This window comes from Canis lupus, chromosome 28 (genome assembly GCF_048164855.1).
Source record: "Canis lupus baileyi chromosome 28, mCanLup2.hap1, whole genome shotgun sequence".
Lineage (NCBI taxonomy): Eukaryota > Metazoa > Chordata > Mammalia > Carnivora > Canidae > Canis > Canis lupus.
This window is the reverse complement of record NC_132865.1, coordinates 30,288,896-30,309,753: the sequence shown is the minus strand read 5'-3', so window position 1 is coordinate 30,309,753 and position 20,858 is coordinate 30,288,896. Positions and strand designations below refer to the sequence as shown.

At 37.8% G+C, this 20,858-nt stretch overlaps 1 protein-coding gene across 1 annotated transcript in view; it reads left to right on the top strand.

The window, feature by feature from the left end:
* The first annotated feature begins 9,158 nt into the window (after positions 1–9,158).
* The window catches only part of CLVS1 (clavesin 1), a 175,033-nt gene continuing 163,333 nt past the window's right edge, over positions 9,159–20,858 (top strand). The window contains exon 1 of the mRNA XM_072804525.1: positions 9,159–9,340. The gene's annotated coding sequence lies outside the window, so the exon portion shown is untranslated. The remainder of the gene's footprint in view (positions 9,341–20,858) is intronic.

Below are 20,858 nucleotides of genomic sequence, written 5' to 3'. Positions count from 1 at the left end.
CTTTGCATCCCAGCTCCTGCTCCCCATTGGGCAGGGGCAATACTTGCCCAGACAGACCTCATTTTCCTCATGTTCCCAGACTGTTCCTCTCTACCTTTTGTTTTACCTCTCTCCTATTCCCAAAAATCAGTTCTCATTTTTCCTAGAAGTTTCCCAGAAGAATGACTTGTAAGCTGCAAATTCAGAGACCAAACTCTTTTAGTTGCTGAAGAGATCTGCAGAAATAATTCTACATGTATTCCAGTTTCACAAAAAGAAGAACTCACAGTGACTGGACTCCATTTAGAATCTGCTTGCAGCACTAGTTTCCCAAATCATGATTCTCCTCCAATCCCCTATCATAATACTGAAACGTTTAGGGGACCAGAAGGATGTAAACTATAGTGTATCACAAGAATCTAAATTTGAATGATCAGTCCAATAAGATATATAAGTAAGGTGGAGGTTTGCTTGATTATTTATTTAGGAAATATTTGTATGTAATGTATGTCAAACATATAGAATATAAGAGCTAATAGATATTTTACCTAGTTTTAGGGTCTCAGTAACATTTTTGGGAAGATTAGTGTGACTTTAAGAAGTAACACTAATAACTTTGAAATTGATTAATTTTCATCAGAAGAAATGAGACTCATTTAACATGACAGTATTTGTTATAAAGGCATAAAATTATAGGACTAGAAGACAAAAGTAAATTTTAAACATCTTATTTTAAATAGGATGAAAACTTACCCTACTTAAATATTTTGTGAACACCTTATTAATTATATTATTCAAAGCGTGGGGCAAAGGGATTAATTTTTAAATTAGATGGATGTTTAAATATGTTAAATAAAGAACCTAATTAAATACACATTTGCTGAAGTTTATCCCTTGTATTAGAATTTTTCCTTTTGAATTAAAAAATGATGTCTAGTTTCTGAGGAGTCCAATTCTTAAAATAATACTGCTAACATTTGGTACTGAAGAGCTATTTTATTACGAGTTTTATATTAAAATATTGTTTTATACTGAAATAGAAAGGAAAAATAAATGAACTTAGTAAGATTATTAAATATCTACAATAATATATAGCACTTATTTTATTTTTAAACATTTATTTATTTATTTGAGAGAGACAGCACGCACATGAGCAGGTGCAGAGAGAGGGGTACAGGGAGAGAATCTCAAGCAGACTCCCTGCTAGTATGGAGCCCATCTCAGGGCTGGATCCCACAGCCATGAGATCATGACCTGAGCCAAAATCAAGAGTCAGACTCCCAACAACAGAGCCACCCAGATGCCCCAATAACTATTTTATGTATTTTAAAGTAAAATTATTTTTTTTTAAAGAAACTACATATGAATTTCCTTAGGACTGTGCTTTATTAGTGACAATGAAGCCCCATTTGCAAATAACACAGCTCAAAAAATAAAAAAAAAGTTCTGGAGTATATTTTATCATATACTTTAAAATACATTAGCCCTTATAAGGAGTTATTTACTTATTAATGAGCACATGAAGATTTTATGGTCTTCTTTAAATGGCATGAAACATTGAGAAACAAATGTGCTTTGCAGTCTTAAGGATAATGATAAAGCTCCCAAAACTGTACCCAGAGACTTGGATTTCCACATTGATTCTGCAGCTTCCTTCTCTTGAGCAGAATCAACAGCTTCATTACAAAAACTTCCAGAAAACACCAAAGAAATATAAATTTTCCTTCAGTCGTGACATGAGATATGCTGAAATTCTACATTAGGTTTTGAACTGCATGGCAACGAGGAGGACAATTACAGGGCTATTCATAACCTATAGGGTAAGGAGAGGAGTTTAGGAGTATTACCAATTGAATTGTGCCATTGCTTCAAAATTGAAGCTTTGCTCCCCAATGTGGTTGTATTTGGAGATATAACCTTTACGGAGATAATTAAAGCTAACTGAGACAGGGCCCTAATCCAATGGGACTGGTGTCCTTCTAAGAAGAGGCCTAGTATATCAGGAGTGTGCTTGCCCAGAGGGAAAGCCCTGTGAGGACGCTGTGATGAAGCACTGTCTGCAAGCTAAGAAGAAAGGTCTCGCCAGGAACCATCCCTGCCAGCATCTTGATCTTGGGCTTCTAGCCCTTAGAACTGTGGGAAAATAAGTTTCTGTTGTTTAAGCAATCCATTCTGTGCTACTGTGTTATTAGCAGACAATATGGAGAACATCTTTTCATTGTTTATCCCTTTTCTGTGCTTCTGCCACACTTCCTTTGTGCTGTTAAAACTTTGTCATCCCATCATCACCCTGGCCAAAACCAATTAGAACAGGGCTTATCCTGAGCAAAAGACAATTAGCAACGGGACAGCCATTTTACCTTGAGAGGACACTCCTCACTTGATAATGATTAAGGAGACCAACCACATGGTGGTTCTAAGAAAGTTTGAATGTAACACCCAGAGAGATCCTCAGTAAGTCCAGGGGGAAAGACACAGGAAGATGTGGGAGTAGACATAAGGCACGAGTAGCAGAAGTCATGAAGTAGAAAGTAGAAAAAAGAAGCAGCTGTAGAAGCAGAGGAAGTAGAGGGAGAAGCCAAGAGAGAACCTGATTATAGGACCAAGGAGCAAACTGAAATTTGACATCTTTTATTTCCCCCAGAGGCCCAATTATCCAATTCTTCTGGGATTCATTTAGTACAGTAAAATAATGATTAAGAGCACTGACCTTGGATAGCCATGGTTTATGCTCCTAGTCACCCAAATAATCCAGGCATGTACTTAACCTCTTTATGACTCAGTTTCCCTGGCAAAATGGGAGAAATACATGCACTTCCCTTATGGGATTGCTATAAGGATTCAATGATATATTGCTTGTAAATTTCTTGCTATATTGTGTACACATAGTAAAACTTCATAAATTTTAATTATTACTGTTATTACTATTATTATTACTAACTGTGTATACTTCTAATAAGCTCCCATTTGATAAAGTAAATGACATATAGGTCTGTTCTATGCAATCTGAAAGACACTAGGATAGTTATAATGACATAATGAATAATCCTTCCCAAAAACATACATTTTGTAGAGGTTTGTTGGAACTCAAGTGTATGTTTTTTTAGTACTTAACTGTCTGTTTTTGCCCTAACAAAGGGGAGACTCATATGGAAAAGATTAGGATTCTCCAAAAGTAATCTGGCTCTATGGTAAGAAGTCTTACAGGCAAATCCTAGTATGGGTAATGCCAGTTAAACTCACCGCTTCTCATTTCTTTCTCCCAAGGTCAGGTATTTGCGAAGATGTCCTGTTTTCTGGGAGGTAGACTTTCCTCATTGGACTAGGCCTTACCGAGAAATTATGATCTGAAGAATAAGGTGTCCTCAAACTATTTTAGAGAAGTCAGCAGCACTAAAAAAAAAAAAACCCTATTTAATAGTAATGATGAAACCCTAATTCAAATTAGCTTGATGGGCTGGTTGATGGGACTCAGATAATTGAAGGAAGAGATGTAGGAACCAAGACCTTGGGACAAGAAATGGGACCATAAAACTCAATCAGTCTCCACAGGTGTCCAAACTCTCACTGGTTTCACTCTTTCCTACTTTATTTAGAGTAACACTCTGCAGCAGTGATTGACCAGGGTCAAGTGCCCTCCCAAGATGCAGTCTGGACAGAACTATTAGATAACAGGAAAAGTAGGTCCACCTAGGAATATTGAGCAGATAGAAAACGTGTTTACTGTAGTAATTCACCCTAGATCCCACAGCTAGAAAGAGGCAGAAACTTAAACCAAACTTCTATTTCCAAGTCTTATGCTCTTTCTTCAGTCAGATAGATGTTGGTTACTGAGCTCTTTTGTTTTCAAGTCATAGAAATAATAATTCTGATAACAGTGGTTATGCTTCCTTGTTTGAGTCATAATAGACATTCATTACAGGTCAAAGTACTTTACTCCTTTCTTTCAAGAGTTGCCAACCTTGTGCACTTCCTGCTGTTTGATCCTGCACAGTGACTCTTAGGATGAATATCAGTATATAACGATGCATTGTTAGTTGTTTATGTTTAGTCTCTCAAGTATGGAAATGAGATTAAGTTTGCATTTCCCTATTAAATTCTACTGCACATCAAACACTTTCCTCACTGTTCCCAATTCTGTGCAGTCAATTTAAGACCAGAGGATATATTTTGGTCAATGGTCTATGAGTAGAAATGATATATATCACTTCCAGGTGCCAGCAATAAGAGTAAGTGTGAGTTCTTATGTATCTATTAATCCTATCATGGTAGATTTCCAAATGAGGGAGCTTTCCAGAGCCTGATTTTAGGGACCAGAACCCTTTTATCTCTCCTAATTCCCATCTCTTAGCCAACTAGCACTGAATCTCCAGTGGGAGAAAGAAAACTTTGTTGTATTAAGCCTCTGAGATCTTTGGGTTTATTTATTATCACTACCACAACCTAGAAGTAGAGTGCTGTATTAAGGAATGAATTGTGTAGTGTTGACTTAAGAGTTGGTGACACATGGCTAGGAGGCTCATATTGAAGGTAGGAAATATAAGAGTTCATGTTATGCAGTGGTAAACCACTTGGTACAACTGTCACCTGCAGTAACTTTGGGGTAAGATTGTAGCTTAAAGAATTCACAGTCCTAGGAGAAGTGCATAAAAAACAAAGTGTTAGTAATGTCTTGGTTATTATTTGCTGCACTTTGCAAGACAGTAAAATAAGAGGCGGCTGATTTTATAAGTAGGAATTTTAAAAAGCTAGAAAATTCCAGAAATCCAAGAACTTACCATGTTGGAAAAGTCAATTAATTTTTGTTCCCTAAGAAAAAGATAAAATTAAGAAAGCATTTGGGAAAAGTCCATTAAAACCAAATATTTTAGTGAGAATCTGATTAGGATGTGACCTTCATGCTTACTTAAAACCTCTCAATGACTTAGGATTTCTCAAGGAAAAGATCAGATACAGGATTTAGCTTTATCACTGACTACTCCAGAGAGGCTCAAATACATTAAGAGAGGTGTGGGACTGAAAAAGCAAATAACTACAGATCTGAGATATATGTCTCCAAAGAACCATGGCGTGTGTACTGGAACACAAGACTGATGAAATCAGACAGACAACATACCCCTAAAGTCTTCAGAGAATTATACGTCCATGGAAACTATGAACTTTCAATAAAAAAGCCAGTGGGCCTCAGAGAATTGAAATAACCCTTTGGCCCCCAGTCTCCTATGGGAAGGGAGTTGGTTGAAAAACTGCATCCTCTAAAGAAACTGAGGTATGCATGTTTCAAAATATTGTAGAGGATGCCTCATCACATTTGTAACCATTTGCTTGTCACTACTTTACATGGGTAACTGGCTAGATGTGAACTTAACTTGACCTTAAACTTTATAAATGTCACTCCCAAGGAAATGCTACTTTGATAAGCATAAGGCCATATTGCTCAGGATAGGTTAGAATATGGCAATCTAGGAACATTCCAGTTTAATGATACAACTCTGAATGTTGTCACTTTGGACCAATTAGAATGTAAGAGCTATCGATTCCATACAGGTCCCAGCTGGAAGAAACAGAACTTGCTGCAGGACCGACTTCTTTTGGAGCAACCCACGGCTTTGTCTTCCTGAATTGCTCCAGGAAATATTGAAATGCCAATGAGCAGAAAACATCTGATAGTGGTCAAGACAGAGAAAGACTGACCAATTCAGAGATTTACCTTGTACATCACTTTAACACCTTCTAAAGCTTGCTTACCCATTTAACCTTTTGAGGAAATAAATACTGGAATTTATAAATGTTTAAATATATGGTTTGTGATATTTTTGGGTGCACCTAAAGAACTGGATGTTTGCTGAAACCCAAAATAAAACAGAAATTGAGCTAAATTAGAAACTCAGTTTTAACTGAGGGCATATTCTTTAATTCCATTTTGAATGTGGCCAAGGAGTATAATGGAGAAAAAAAAAAAAAAAAAGAAAGGAAACTAACACCAAAACCTCTCAAACTTTGGTGCCAGAGGTCATGGAGAACAAAGGAATGGAAGCTTTCCCAGAGACCAGAGTCTCTGATTTGTACTTATCAGGCAAAAGCTTTGAGCAAGGACAATCTGGTCTCAGGAAATAAAAAGACAGATTCAACATAGTGAAGACCCATGTACTCAATAAATTGTTCTTACAGAGCAATTTTACGTGGTCTGGAAAGGTAAGTATCACCACAAACAACACAGCGATAATACTCATGAATGTAAAGGAAAACGATACACTTTGAACTGGCACTTTGGGAAGAGGCAGACCTTTTAATATAGCAAGCATATCTGTTCTAATGATCACTAAAAGTGATGATTTTTTTTTCATTCTGATCACTAAAAGTAAAATTTAAAACTGTTTTTTTTCTTTTTTAGATTTTATTTACTTATTCATGAGAGACATACAGAAAGAGGCAGAGACACAGGCAGAGAGAGAAGTAGGCTCCCTGTGGGGAGCCTGACGTGGGACTCCATCCCTGGATCCCTGGACCCCTGGGTCACTCCTTGAGCCAAAGGCAGCGCTAAACCGCTGAGCCACCCAGGGATCCCCTTAAAACTGTTTTAAAAAAACTTTGGAAGAGACTATATTCTGGAAGCGAGTAGCTTTTGTGATTACTCTGCCTATGTAGGTGGTCTTATCACATGATCAGGCAGGAGGATTCTGGGTTTATGTCTCAGCCTCGTATCAGCGAGGATAGCTTTCCTTTACAAAGACTTCTCTAGGAGCACCTGGGTGGCTCTGTCAGTGAAGCATCTGATTCTTGTTTTTGGCTGTGGTCCTGATTTCAGGGTCATGAGATTGAGCTGGGCCCACCTCAGGATCTGGGCTAAAGCACAGAGTCTGCTTAAGACTCTTTCCTTCTCCTTTTGCTCCTCCTCCCCGCTCTCTCTCTCTCTAAAATAAGTACATAAATTAAAAAAAAAAAAAAAAAGATTTCTCAAAGAAAGAGCATGCACACACACACACACATACACACACGTATGTGTGACTTTTTTCTTTTTTACCGCTTAGAAGATACAAATAAAATTAGTGAGATTATCACTGATGTCATTCAAAAGTCACAGTTGACAGTGAAGAAAAACTGGAAGGGATCTCCAGCTGAGCAGAGGTATCCAAATTCATTTTCAACTTTGAAAAGGGATTTTTAAATCATAGGCTTATGAAACACCTAGGTCTTGGGCTTGATTTTGGTTTATATTTCTCTAAGTGGTTATAGAAAGGAGAAAAGGAGGAAGAAAAACAGAATAATTAGCATTAACTTCTCAGACATCACAGAGCTTTTAAAAGGATTGAGATCAAGAAGAAATAAAGAGTATTAGAGAGGAAATTAGAGAAAACTTTTCTTTTGAAAAATTCACATTTGGTGCTACTTTGCAAGTCATGTCCATGGTTAGGTATATCTCAGAAGATGCCCTTTAATTGAGCTTGTTTATCTGTGATCAAAATCCAGCAGCAGCCTCAGATCATTTGGGGGTGCGCTATGCCTTATTGCATAAATTTCTATATGAAATTCATAACTATGAAATATTTTAAAATACATCTATTTGTGAGAGGCTTATATCATTCATTCATTCATTCATTATTCTTCTATTCAACAAATATTTATTGACTCCTATTATGTTCCAAGCACACTTCTAGATGCTTTGAGAAGCAGTCATGAAAAAAAAAGAAAAATTTCTACCACATGGTGTTAATTTCTGCTGAAAAGAGACACAGTAAACAGGTATGTAAATAAATATATAATGCTACATGAGAATTGGAACAATTCTGATAACTTTAAACTCTCCATGAAATATAGGCTAAAAAGATTCCTTTAAACTATTTCATAAATTTTCTTTTTTTATTAACTATGAAACTTTAAATAAATACAAGGAAGAAAATAAAATTGTCCAACTTGATAGAAAACAAATTTACCTATAGTTTCATCATGCTACCCTATGAATGTACCAACTTGATATTTGGGGCAAGAGGAGATTAATGTATTTGGTATCTTACTTTTCTTTACCATTTTCTGAGCATTTTTCTTTGTTATTAACAGTTTTCAAAAATATGTTTTTAATAGCTGCAAATACTATAGGCTATATATAATTTTAATGTTTTTATTATTTTTGACAAACTTTATGATTATAAATTAATGTACATAAATCTTTATTTGCATACTTGATTATATCCTCAGCAGAAGATGCATAAAGTGGAATCACTTAGTCTATATGCATGTGTATTTTATGATACTTGATGTATGTTTCAAAATAGACCTATACAAAGATTACATTTTCTTACTATTATTGTAGTATTGATACTATTATAACATTCTGAGACATTAAGTAGACTTAAAACATCCACCAAAACTGCACCTTGGTGCCATTTTAAATTATGTATATATCTATTTATTGGTGAGGTTGATTTTTTAAAATATATTTATTATGCATCCACCTTTCCTTAGTGGGAATTCTTTGTAACTTGCTCTTTCTCCTGTTTCCTCTTAAGCCATTAGTGTTTTTCTTTTGATATATGAGATATTTTCCATATGAAAGATATAGTTGTTGAAATTTTTCCAAATAGTCATTTATATTTATCCTTTCAATATTTTTGCACTTGAAAGTATTTTTATGCATTCGATCTTATTGATCTTTGGGTGCGGTGGTTGCTTCTGTTCCTCTTAAAAAAGCTTAAAAAAGCTCCTCTATCAGTAAAATATTTCATATGTTCTTCTAGTTTGTTTTTAAAAATAATTTTACTTTTTTATTTAGTCCTTTAATCTCTGCATATTTAATTTTGGTGCAATGAGGCTTAATTTGAGACTTTTCCAAATTGTTCATTTTCTCACGACCTTTTGTTAATAAAATAATCCTTGCTTTCCCCCCTAGGTCTGTGATACTTTCTTTTTCATTTGTTAAATTTACACACACACACACACACACACGCACACTCACACGCACACGGGTCTGTTTCAGGGGCTGCATTGATCTGTTTGAAAGATTCTGGTTTTAAGATTGGTGGTAGTTGGTGGGGGTGAGGAGTGACGGTTCGGCTACTCTTTGCCCCGAATGTTACAAAATCACACTAATTCTTGGTATTGTCTTGATGGAACGGGGAAGAGCAGCGGTGAGGAGGCCTTTAGGACCCAGGGGAAAGCCAGGCTGGGTATAGAAGGACCGAGTCTCCGGCGCACACGCCTCCTACCAAAATCACAGCCCCGTGGAGCCGGGGCTCTCATTCACAGCTTTCTAGAGAAATCTGAGCCCGAACCTGCCAGAATAGGGGATCTCACCCACTCAGCTCAGCAACGAGGACACCTGCAGAAACACATTCCTAAAGCAAGGCTGAGCGGCTGTGTGAAGGTATTTGTTGCCTCTTTTCTACCTTCTGTATTTGCAGCGCCTCCCCGCCTTTCCCCCCAGCTCGTGCGATGCCATGGCTGCGGCGATTCAGCACTCGGGTGCGCGGACAGCTCCCATCCGCAATCCCTCCGCTCTCCATCCCTCCGCACCCCACTTTCCACGCCTCCGCGGTCCATCCTCCTGCTCCCGGCGCCCGCTCAGCCTGCGCTCCCTCACACCATCAGCACCCCCATCTCTCCACCATCACCGTCATGCTCTCCACCATCACCAGCGCCGTGACTACAGTCCACACAACTGTGTCTTGTCACTTAGACAAAGCCCGAGGTCCGCAGGGTTGAGCAAAAGAACCCAAGTTTTCAGGCACAGGAAGGAAAGTTCAGGTGGACGACACCCTTGAAAACAAAGAGACGCCTGCTTGAGAGAAAGGGAAAGTGAAGCCAGGACACGGAGAGACCCAGGGCAGGGGGACAGATGGGGCACTTGCCAGACACCAGCAGTTAGCCAGCTGCCTTTCAGCAGATTAGGGGCTGTGTAGTTCAGGAAATTAACATGGCCTGGGGTGTAGCGTTATTCCGGTAAAAGAGATATGTAAGCTCAATCCATGTTTCTGGTTTTCCAATGGAGAATCACCAGGAAGCAGGGTGGGGGTGACTGATGACTCATATTCACCCACACACGCCAATTTTCCTTCCTAAGCGTTTATTACAGAAACTCTGGAATTAAGTTTTTTACTGAAATGTTTTGTAAAATGAAGAACCCAAAGATTAACTCTGTAGCCAGAGTAAAAATTAAAATATTGGTGATTGGTGACCTAACAAATGTGGCTCTCACTGGAAAGTGCTATTTGCTCAAATGTCTCTTCCTGTCTACTTATTTCAATTTTCCAATCTTAAACCTCTCCTTGAAGGAGAGAGGATAGACCCCTTGCCCAAAAGGCCAAAGTAGTAATGATATTCAGAGCAGATGGCCTGTCTTTGTTCATCACTAGTCAAGGACTGACTCGGATTTGGAAAGCGAGATTTTTGTGTGCTTTCTCAGTAATCAGGCGATAACACCATTTTCCCATAATAGTAAAGGGTAATAGAGTGCAAAAATTGAAAAAGCATTTTATATAACTGTGTTCTGCGAGGCTCTGTTTTAGAGTGCCATCATTTTCTATCTTAGCTGAAGGGAAGTTGGAACATCTTTCAAATATCTTGAAGGTCCAAACCCAAGTCATAGCACCTCTTTAATTTATCCAGGATCATCTATTTTATAAGAGCTGACAAACATCAGAAAATAAGTACCTGAGCTTGTCATAAATAAAAATATTTCAATGAGTAACCATTTAATTAATCATTACTGAACAGCAAAGTGTTGGGTGGGTGGTGTGGGTTGCTTTTTTTTTTCATAAAATTAACATCTTAATTAAAAATGAGATGAATCACATTTTCATAGAAGAATGGTGTCAGGTCACATGTAACAAGTTTAAACCAGAGCACAGAAAAGCCTCATTTAAAATTCACTCTTGTACATTTATTCTACTTCCTTAAAAAGAAAAAGAGTCAGTAAAGCAAGTTTTGTCTAAACTGGCTCACTAATTTTGTCAGAAATAAAAAAACAGTCATGAACAAGTAGCTCCTGAAAAAAGTTTTGAAGAAAAATTTACACCAAATACTCTTCTGGAATGAGGGATAGTTGCATTTTTTCAAAAGTTACTTACTGCTATTAATTACATAAACATTGGCATAATTCGATTTGCCTCTAAAATTCACTCACTTTTGAACTCAAACTGAGAAAACTAGTGAAAGTATCTAGTGAAATGGTTTTTAGAGAAGAAGAAAATTTGCTCATATGTACCATCCTTAGGTTGGTAATGTTCACAAGACCCCTCAAGTCCCAAAGAAACAAGATTCTTAGTATTCCCTTATCTGCTTGCAAATAGTGGTTCATCCCAGATAATTTTTTAAAGTGTACATGTTGCCAGTTGTAGCTGCTTCAAACCAGAAACCCAGGCCAGGAATCCACTGTCTCCAATGCTGCCGTCTTCCTATGCTAAATACAATTTTCTGAGGTTGGGGAAATTTCAAAACAATGCTGCTTTGGTGAGATTTACAGGCATCTGTCTCAGAAGTGATGACTTTCTTTGATGAAATATTATGATAGGCTTATTAATTTTTATAGAGTGCTACTATCCTGGCTTCTTCTTCTATTGTCTTTTCTATTAAGGGCTATTTTACTTTTTCCAAATTTTCATTAACATGACTTTCGCATTTTTATAATGGATTTAAAGGTGAATCAAAAACATATTTTCCATCAGAGTGGTATTATACACTTTTGTAAACATGTTCCCAGAGGGGCACATTCCTTCAGAATCATGGAGTGTAAAACTGGTAAATTTTTATCTCCCAAAAGGAAGAATCAGGAACTCTTCAGAACTAGTGGTGTCTGCTCACTTTTGCAAGCTTTACCAAAGAGCACCTTATTAACCCTGCAAAGTCTATTCGTGACTTTACACACTTCCTCAAAGCAGAGTCATCCTTAGTTAATGGATTCAGACTTGGATTTTCTCTTCTTTCCCATTATATGGTGACTGAGACAGGAGGTAACACAGCAAAATGAGTATATAAAATATGAAGTTTGGTTGCATATCATCGGCCTAGAACATTGCCAAGGAGATCTTTCCCTACATTTCACCCTTCTCCCAAATTTTTATTATTTCAATTATTGTTCATTTTATCCAGATTTCACTGGAATAAATTTGTTTCAGAAGAAGATCCACAAGGTGAATTACTTCAAGTCTGCAATCCCCTAACATCAATCCCAAAAGTTATGTCACTCTAGAGAGAACCATGCTTACTTTTCTATCCAAGTTTGCTTAACAGAAGTTTGTCTTCTTCAGTTTGATTTTTCATGGATGTGTAAATCAACTGGTGACTCTTCTTTCTTCCCCCCAAAAACCCTTTAATTTATTCAGTTAATAAGTTCATTGTTCTTCACTACCTCTGATGCACCCTCACAGCCCTTTATCATATCTTCTCTGGCCAGGTAACCCAATCCTCTCCCTTTTCATGGACATGTTATTGCATGACAGAGAGTATCAGAGAAAATTTTCTGTGTAGGAGGCTAATTTTCTATAATCTTTTTTTCTTCCTGACTTCTGAGTCAGCAGGAATTTTCCCTATATGTGTTTGAGATTATTGCTTTTGTCTTCTGGACCCTTTTAGCCATAGAACCAATTCATAGATATTATGCAAAACCAACTTTCTCTATTCCTTCTCCATGAAATAACATCATGTCAATTCAGCTACTATTACTGTTCAGATGCCATACATAAAGTTCCAATCTTTATATGTGCCAAGTACATAGTGTATTCAGTGTTCATTATTGTGTAGTTTTGGAGGAAGGGAAATTGTGGGCCTAGAAATGGCAAAGGTGCTCACGTTATATATAGGTTTTATAAGTAAGAGACCTCTAGTTTGATGTGTGGCCAACTAAAGAGAAAAAAACACATGAGATTCTCTTCTCTTTCCTTTCCTCCCTTCTCTTTCTCCTTCTCTTCTCTGAGCATTTTTGCTTCCCCCATTCCTTCCTTTCTTCATTGCTTTTTGTTGACATATAGAGCACGCAAGCATGTGTGCAAACAATTAATGGAGTAATCTGATAAACTTTTAATGAGTACTAGTATACCAAAGGAGTGAGCTGTCCACAGTGTGAGCTCTGACTTCAGAGATAATTAACTTACCTTTCCCACCCTTTTGATTCACTGTGAATAGTCTAGAGCAGTGCTTCCCAAACAATGTGCATACAAAGTGCCCAGGAATTCTGGTACCCATTCCACTGGTCTGGGTGAGTACACATATCCTATACTCCCAACATTAGTCCCTGGATGCTGCTGATGAGCAGCAAAGAGAACAAACGCTTTCCTTCTTTTTAAACATTCCCACCTAATGTCTAATTAGTAAATAATGATACACATACTAAAACAAAACAAAAACCATTCCAAGTTTGAGGCCCTCATAGCTGAGAAATCATAGCTGTAGTTGAGGAGCAAGTTATACAAAAACCCCTTTTGTTCCCATCTCACCCATGTATACCGTATGTTCCACCTTCACTGGGCAGTTTTCTTAACTTGGATGCCTGTGGCTGACATCATGTGCCTAACCACATCCAGAAGAAGGGTCCCAGTCACATCAACATGATGGGGAAAATATGGAGAGGAAAAGAGGACAAGTGGACTTAGTGGCCATCTTTAGGGGACCCCTGCCTTTCTTCCATTTCTCTAGATCCTCTTCCTCTAAAGAGTCTGTTCTTAGAGATATGCCCTCTTCCCTGAATGACAGAGTCACATGTTTATTTTTTCCTTCCACATCCCACTGACACTCCTAAGAAGCACAACTAAAATTAAATTTTAAATGGAGGCATTGACTGCCAGTGACTCCTTATGGGGATAGTTTAATAGCATAGAAAGACATTTTAGTCTAATTTTCTATGTCTCAATAAATTTTTCCCTGTAGATTGTCTTTATTTAAAATACAGTGAGGTATAAAGTAAACACTACTTCAACTAAATATTTTTCTACAGTAAGGAGGCAGAAAAATCCCATGCCTTCCTTGCAAGTTGTCTTTTCCTTCAAATCCTTGTATTATTTGCCCCAAAGCAAACTAAAAGAATAAAAATTGTGTAGGTTGTTCTAGGAGACAAAACACAATCCTCTGTCAAAAGGTCCATCTTCAGAGTCCCAGACTGCTAATTCTGATCTAGCATTGGTTTGGGGTAGAAGTTCTCAGTGTCTTTATTCTGATGGAACTCATTCCAATTTACTTTTCATCTTTCTTAAGAGCAAGAACAAATGGGAGCAGATGACTGTGCTTAGTTGCTATTCTAAAGGGTGCCAAGGGAATTGACACAATGAATATTTATGTGGCAAGGGTAAGCCCTGGGCTAGGACTGAGTTAAAGGTGATGGAAATTTGACTGTGAGCCAGGGGCTAAATTCTGGTCAGACTACACTTTCAGATGATTAAAGGTCTCCCCTTTATCCTTCTAGAATTCTCTCCCTGCCCCCGGTATAGCTGGTTCACATCTGCAAGTTGGGTGATGTTTGATAGAATGCCGATGGACTGGGAACCAATTTGTCACTCACAGGATTTATGCTCCTTTGCCAGTACTTATGCAGAGAAGTCCTACATGCCCTAATGGTCAATTTCAAATTCATCATTTGGAAAAAAAGACTTTTCTGGTTGGCACCAAAGAATGTTGCGAACAACTAACATCCGAGGATTAAATGTAGGTACTACTGGCGTCAAAGGAGCATATCATCTTTCAGGAAAGATTTCAAATACAGTTGTGCTTTAAAAAAAAGATTTTTGCTCGTTGTGATTTTCAATTTTGGTCTAGATGTATCAGCAATTTTGGTCTATTTTTATTTCATTCAGTATAAAAATTCCTTTCAGCATTCATAGGGGAAAAACATATTCAGTTAAAAATTTTGAAGTAAGATTTTAGAAAGATGAAGAGCTATAGGGGTTAACCTATTCAATATACATTTATAATTTGGGGACATAATTTTCATACTTACCAATGGAGGAGGTCGCTGATTAGACTTTAATGTGGAATGTTTTATCCCTCAGATTCATTTTTCATTTTTTTCTTATAAAACAAATATGGGTATAGTTTCTCATTTTATATTTGTATTAGTTTAAATTGATGTGTACTCAAAATTATTCTTTTGCATTACTAAAAATATCCAAAAGCAATAAATATTTTAGGTATTTTCATTATTTATTGATGTTCTTTGATATTTCAAACAAGATTGAAGCTTTATAGATTTTATCTTTCTGGTCATGACAACAGCATACTTGTTCCTCCCCAAATCTGGCCAATTTTACAACATCCTTTAAATGATCTTCTTTGGGACTGATGGGGTGAGGGTGTGTGCCTGTTGTGTGAATGAGTCATTGTGAGGGCATGAGTATCCAGGGTGGTGTAGAGAAAGGACCTATGCTGAGAGGCAGGGCGAGGTCATTGACAGAACATGGGCTTTAGGTCAGGTAGGCTGTGATGTGAATCTTCATTCTTCTAGCTATAATTAATCTATCTAAATTTCAGATTTATCCTTTCATTTAATAATTAATAACCCAGCTTAAAGTTTGGTGTAGAGATTAGATCATAGAACATCAAAGCTGTAGGTACATAATGAGTATTCAATGAATATTTGTTTTCTTCCCCCAATTTTTAACATCAGTTTATTATTTGACTTTAAGACAAGTGCTTAGTTGTTCTAAGACTCAATCTCTTTTTTACCTGGAAACAACAAAATTATGATATTAACAAGATTACAGTAAATGTAAAATGCAGCTTTTTATTTCCAAAGTACTTTTACCTACAGCATTTCATGTGATCCTCAGCATCTCCTCCGGAATTCTTCTTATTCTACCTATTGCAGGATTGTTGTAACAATGAAGAAAGATAATTGATGTAAAAAGCCTTGAAATAATACATACTCACATACATATTCTGTAGACAAGGTCTGGTTATTTTAGTCTGATTGTTTCCCACTATATCTAATGAATGTGTGTTCTGAAGATAATGAAATAAATGAAAATAATAGATTATAAAATAACCAAAATCTATTTCATTTGAACTATTGTATTTTCTAAAATTATTTTTCCACATAGATTCCTTAGTTCATAAGTACTAGGATGTGTGTGTATGTGTGTGTGTGTGTGTGTACACAAATACACCTTCTTAATATTAGATTTTTTTAAAAAGATTTATTTATTTATTTGACAGAGAGAGAGTGAGCATGCAGGAGAGGGGTAGAGGAGGTAAAGAATCTCAAGCAGACTTCCCACTGAGCCCAGAGCCCGATGCAGGGCTTGCTCTCACAACCCTGAGATCATGACCTGAATTGAAATCAAGACTCAGATGCTTAACTGATTGAACCATCTAGGCACCCCAACACTGAATTCTGTATAAGGGGAAATATACAAATAGGTTTCTTCTAATGCGAACTTGAGATGAAGTGGGAATCTTGAATCTATGGATACCATGATTTCAAATATTGTGACATAAAGACTCATCTTTCCTCTCTCTCACACAAAGCACAACTAATATTTCAATTTCTAGTTCATTAGAAAAAGCATGCATTAGAAGCAGAAGTTAGCTGCTTCTACCTTGGGCACCCCAGAGGGTGTGGTAAGTTACTCTCCATGTATTTGTAACAATCTCTACATAAAGAATCATTTGAGACCCAAACAACGAGAAAGATGATTTCTGGGACTCACTCATATGAATCTGCCTAAAGTGCCCCCTTTTGATTATCAAGCACATTTCAGTGACCAGATCATGCTTGGCACTCTGCGAGGTATGGCAAAGTATCAATCTTTCAAATAGAATGGCAGGATCTTTGATCTGGCATTTTAGTCGAGGGGAAAATACACGAAAGAAGAGCAAACATTTGTGATGGCTGGAAAAAGCATAGACAGTTAGATTCTTAAATAACTTCAGTCCTCTAGCGATGAAGAAACAAGAACTAGATTGAACATCTGTAAAGCTTGACGTTAAGCTACCCAAGAATGTCTGTGAGCAGCTTCAGCATGTTTAGGTTGACAGAACAGTAAATCTAGAAGGAATTTTAGTAAAGGACAGTAAGTTTCTGAGAGGGAAGGTGACTTGCTGAAGGCCCCATAGCTCTTTGCTGTACCTAGGAAGCAGAACAGCACAGTAGGAGAAAGCATGGGACTGGAGAAAGATTACTTGGTCTTAAATCCAATTTCTGCTGGTTAGTAGCTGTATAACCTTGAGAAACTCATTTAACCTCTTTATGCCTCACTTTCCTCATCTGAAAAATGGGGACAATAATACATTCATTTCATACAGTTGTTCTAAAGATCAAATAATGTAATATATAAATAGATAGTATGTAAGTGTGTGGGACATAATAAATACAGTTATAACAAATAATAAAGTAAAGCTATTATTACTATTCATTCCAGTAGGACAGAAATCCACTCCTACTTCTTCATGTGATACCAAGTATGATGTATCTTTTCATACTTGTTTGACCAATTCAGAAAAATTGAATGAGAACCAAGTCCTTCACATGAACAAAAGATGACAGTCAAGTGAAAACTCTGCATCCTAGAGAATATTCTTGAATGGTATAGCATTTTTAGCCTTAAATATTATCCATTAGGGGCACCTGGGTGTTGAGCACCTGCCTTTGGCTCAGGTCGTGATCCCGGGGTCCTGGAACAGTGTTCCTCATCAGGCTCCTTGCAGGGAGGCTACTTCTCCCTCTGGCTATGTCTCTGCTTCTCTCTCTGTGTCTGCATGATAAATAAATAAATTCTTAAGAAATATATTATCTTTTTTTTTTTTTAATGATAGGCACGCAGTGAGAGAGAGAGAGAGGCAGAGACACAGGCAGAGGGAGAAGCAGGCTCCATGCACTGGGAGCCTGACGTGGGATTCGATCCCGGGTCTCCAGGATCACGCCCTGGGCCAAAGGCAGGCGCCAAACTGCTACACCACCCAGGGATCCCTATATTATCAATTAAAGTTGTTATTTAAATAGCAAATTATTCAGAGTTCTGAACTAAGCGTTTGCCTCTAATGGAAAATATCTGTTTCATCCAAAGTGACCCTAGCTTGGGTGTTCTCCCCAGAAGATTCTACTGTATACTGAGGACAGAATAAAGATGTAAATTGAAGCAAATTTATTTGAGATATTATAGATTGGAAGCATAGCTATGTGTGGAAGTGGGTCATGAAAAATGCAATCTCAGCTCTCCCCTTGAACCTGTAGTAATTGATCTCAGAAACGCTGTCGAGTTCCCTGAACTGTAAAGGTATGTAACTTGCTCCCAGAACCTTTAAATCTTCTGAAGGGGAAAAGCTATTGCTACGATTTGTGCTCTAAGTATCCTGTGCCATGGCTTGGAACTGTGAACATCACCCAGCATGCTTCAGAGAGGCAATGATCTGAAGTACATTGTGCCTAGGCTAAATTCTCCTGGAAAATTAAAAGTCAGCTGCAACACTGTAATTTAAGGAAAATAGTTCCAGAGGCGCCCAAGAGAAGGGGAAACCATTCACTGATTGAAACAATGATTTGACTATTTTCTTTATTCATATACTCTCTATATATTTTGGGGCATCTACTCTGTGGTAGACACTGTTCTCGGCACTGAGGATAGATGGTGAACACAACAAAGTCCTTCTACTCATACAGGTGACACTCTGTGGGTCAGGCACTGTACTGGGGACACACAAATGAGTGAGCTCCAGCTCTTCTATGCAAGAGTTCAGACTAAAGAAGGAGAGAGGGAGATGGCAAGGAAATGATGTGATTGGGGCATTGGAAATGATTGGGATGGCTAGTGACCTGTGAAAGTCAGTGAGGGTTTCCTAGAGAAAATGGTGTCCAGATGACTTCTCAAGAGTGAAGAGGAGTTCATCAGTGGTCATTCTTTGTCAAGGTCCACAGATGTTAGGAGAAGCTTCAAGTGGCTCAGTGTGGCTGCATGGCCAGGTGGTGAATCTGGAGAGAGATAGGGACCAGATGGTGAAGAGTCTTGGAAACATTATTATGTAGTTTTATACTTTATCCCGGGACAATTGACAGCTATTGGCCAATGTCAATCAAGGAATGACATGAGCAGGTTTCAATTTTTTTTTTTTAAGATTTTATTTATTTATTCATAGAGACAGAGATACGGGCAGAGGGTGAAGCAGGCACCATACAGAGAGCCTGACATGGGACTTGATCCCGGGTCTCCAGGATCATGCCCTCGGCTGCAGGCAGTGCTAAACCGCTGCACCACCGGGGCTGCCCATGAGCAGGTTTCAATGACAATACAGAGAATGCACCGGAGAAGGGTAGGGTTGGCAGCAAGGGAGCCATTGAGAGAATGTTGCAGGGCTAAACAGACAAGGACTGATGTGACCAAAGACAGTGAAAATAGATGGAAAAAAATGGGCAGATTTAAGAAATATTCTGGAAGTAATTGTCTGGAACTGGGTGGTAAAGGAAAAAGTGGAGTAATAGTGGACTTACAGGTTTCTAGAATGGGAAACTTCATAGAAGATGACATCAGTCACTAAGAGATGGAGATGGAGGAGCAAATTCAGGATGAGGAACTATGATTAGTTCAGGTTTAAGCATATTGAGTTCATGGTGGATAGAGAACATTTATGTGGGGTTTGAGAAGGAGGTCTGGTATGTAGCCTGAAGACTAGGAGAGAGCTATAGACAGAAATTATATTACATGTAAGGTGGCAAACCACAGGACAAGGTCCTAGAAACACTACACTGAAGTGTTCACAGAAAGAGAAGACAACAGGAGTCAACAAGGCTGAGAGAAAAATCTGGAGTCAGAGAAAGTGAATGGGAGAATGGGAGAAAGAGTTTCTTTTTTAAGATTTTATTTATTCATGAGAGACACACAGAAAAAGAGGCAGAGACATAGGCAGAGGGAGAGGGAGAAGCAGGCTCCATGCAAGAAGCCTGATGTGGTACTTGATCCCGGGTCTCCGGGATTACGCCCTGGGCTGAAGGCGGATGCTTAACTGCTGAACCACCCAGGCATCCCAGGAGAGAGAGTTCTAAAAAGGATGAAGTCATCAATATCAAATACTGATAGAGTTCACCCATAAAGAGTACGGAGATGTGTCTATGGCATATAGGAACAAAATGATCATTCACTGTAGGGTGACCATCTGTCAGGGTTTGCTTAGAACTGTCCTAGTTTATGGCTATTGTTCCAGCATTATTATTATTATAAGTGCCCCCTCATGTCTAAATTTGGATGGTAAATTATATGATCAGCCTGCTCAATTGGTTGTTGGGAGCAGTAAAGAGATATTGCTGTGGGTGTTGGGGTGAAGTGGAAGAGGAGATATCCAACAAGGGAATTTCTGAATGGGTGTGGTAAGCTGCTAGATAGGGAATTTTAATAGCAGATGAACATCAGGCTAGATGGATTTGGAAGTTTCTTCCAATCCCAGGAATAGTTAATAGCATTATTTTCCAATTACCATTCTAAGTCCTTAAAATCAGTGAAAATCAAGACTTTGTTTTATTTCTCATTTTCACATGTTACAGAGCTAAATGCTGTTCTCTTACAAATTATTGTACACAGCCAACATTTGATACACAAAATTTCTATTATTTCATTATCTTGAAAATGAATGCCAGTTACCTGAATTGTTCTTTATGTCCCCCCACATCACAGTACAAAACAGAAACGTGTGAGCTGACGGTCTGCCTTAAGAACTAACTGGTAGTTCTAAATTAAACAGAAGAATAATTTTGTCTTTTAAATCATTTCGTATGATGAAACAGTACCAATAATAATTAGGTCATGAATAAATATTCTGCCTCTCATTGCTAATACCGTTGACCTAGGAAAGCTAGGAAAGAAAAAATAGATGGCTCCAAGTTCATTTACACCTAGTATGGCTTCTGATTTTTGCAACTTCCAGGTTGGACCAAACAGATGTCCAAGAGCATTTATATTTAAAATGAGAAAGAT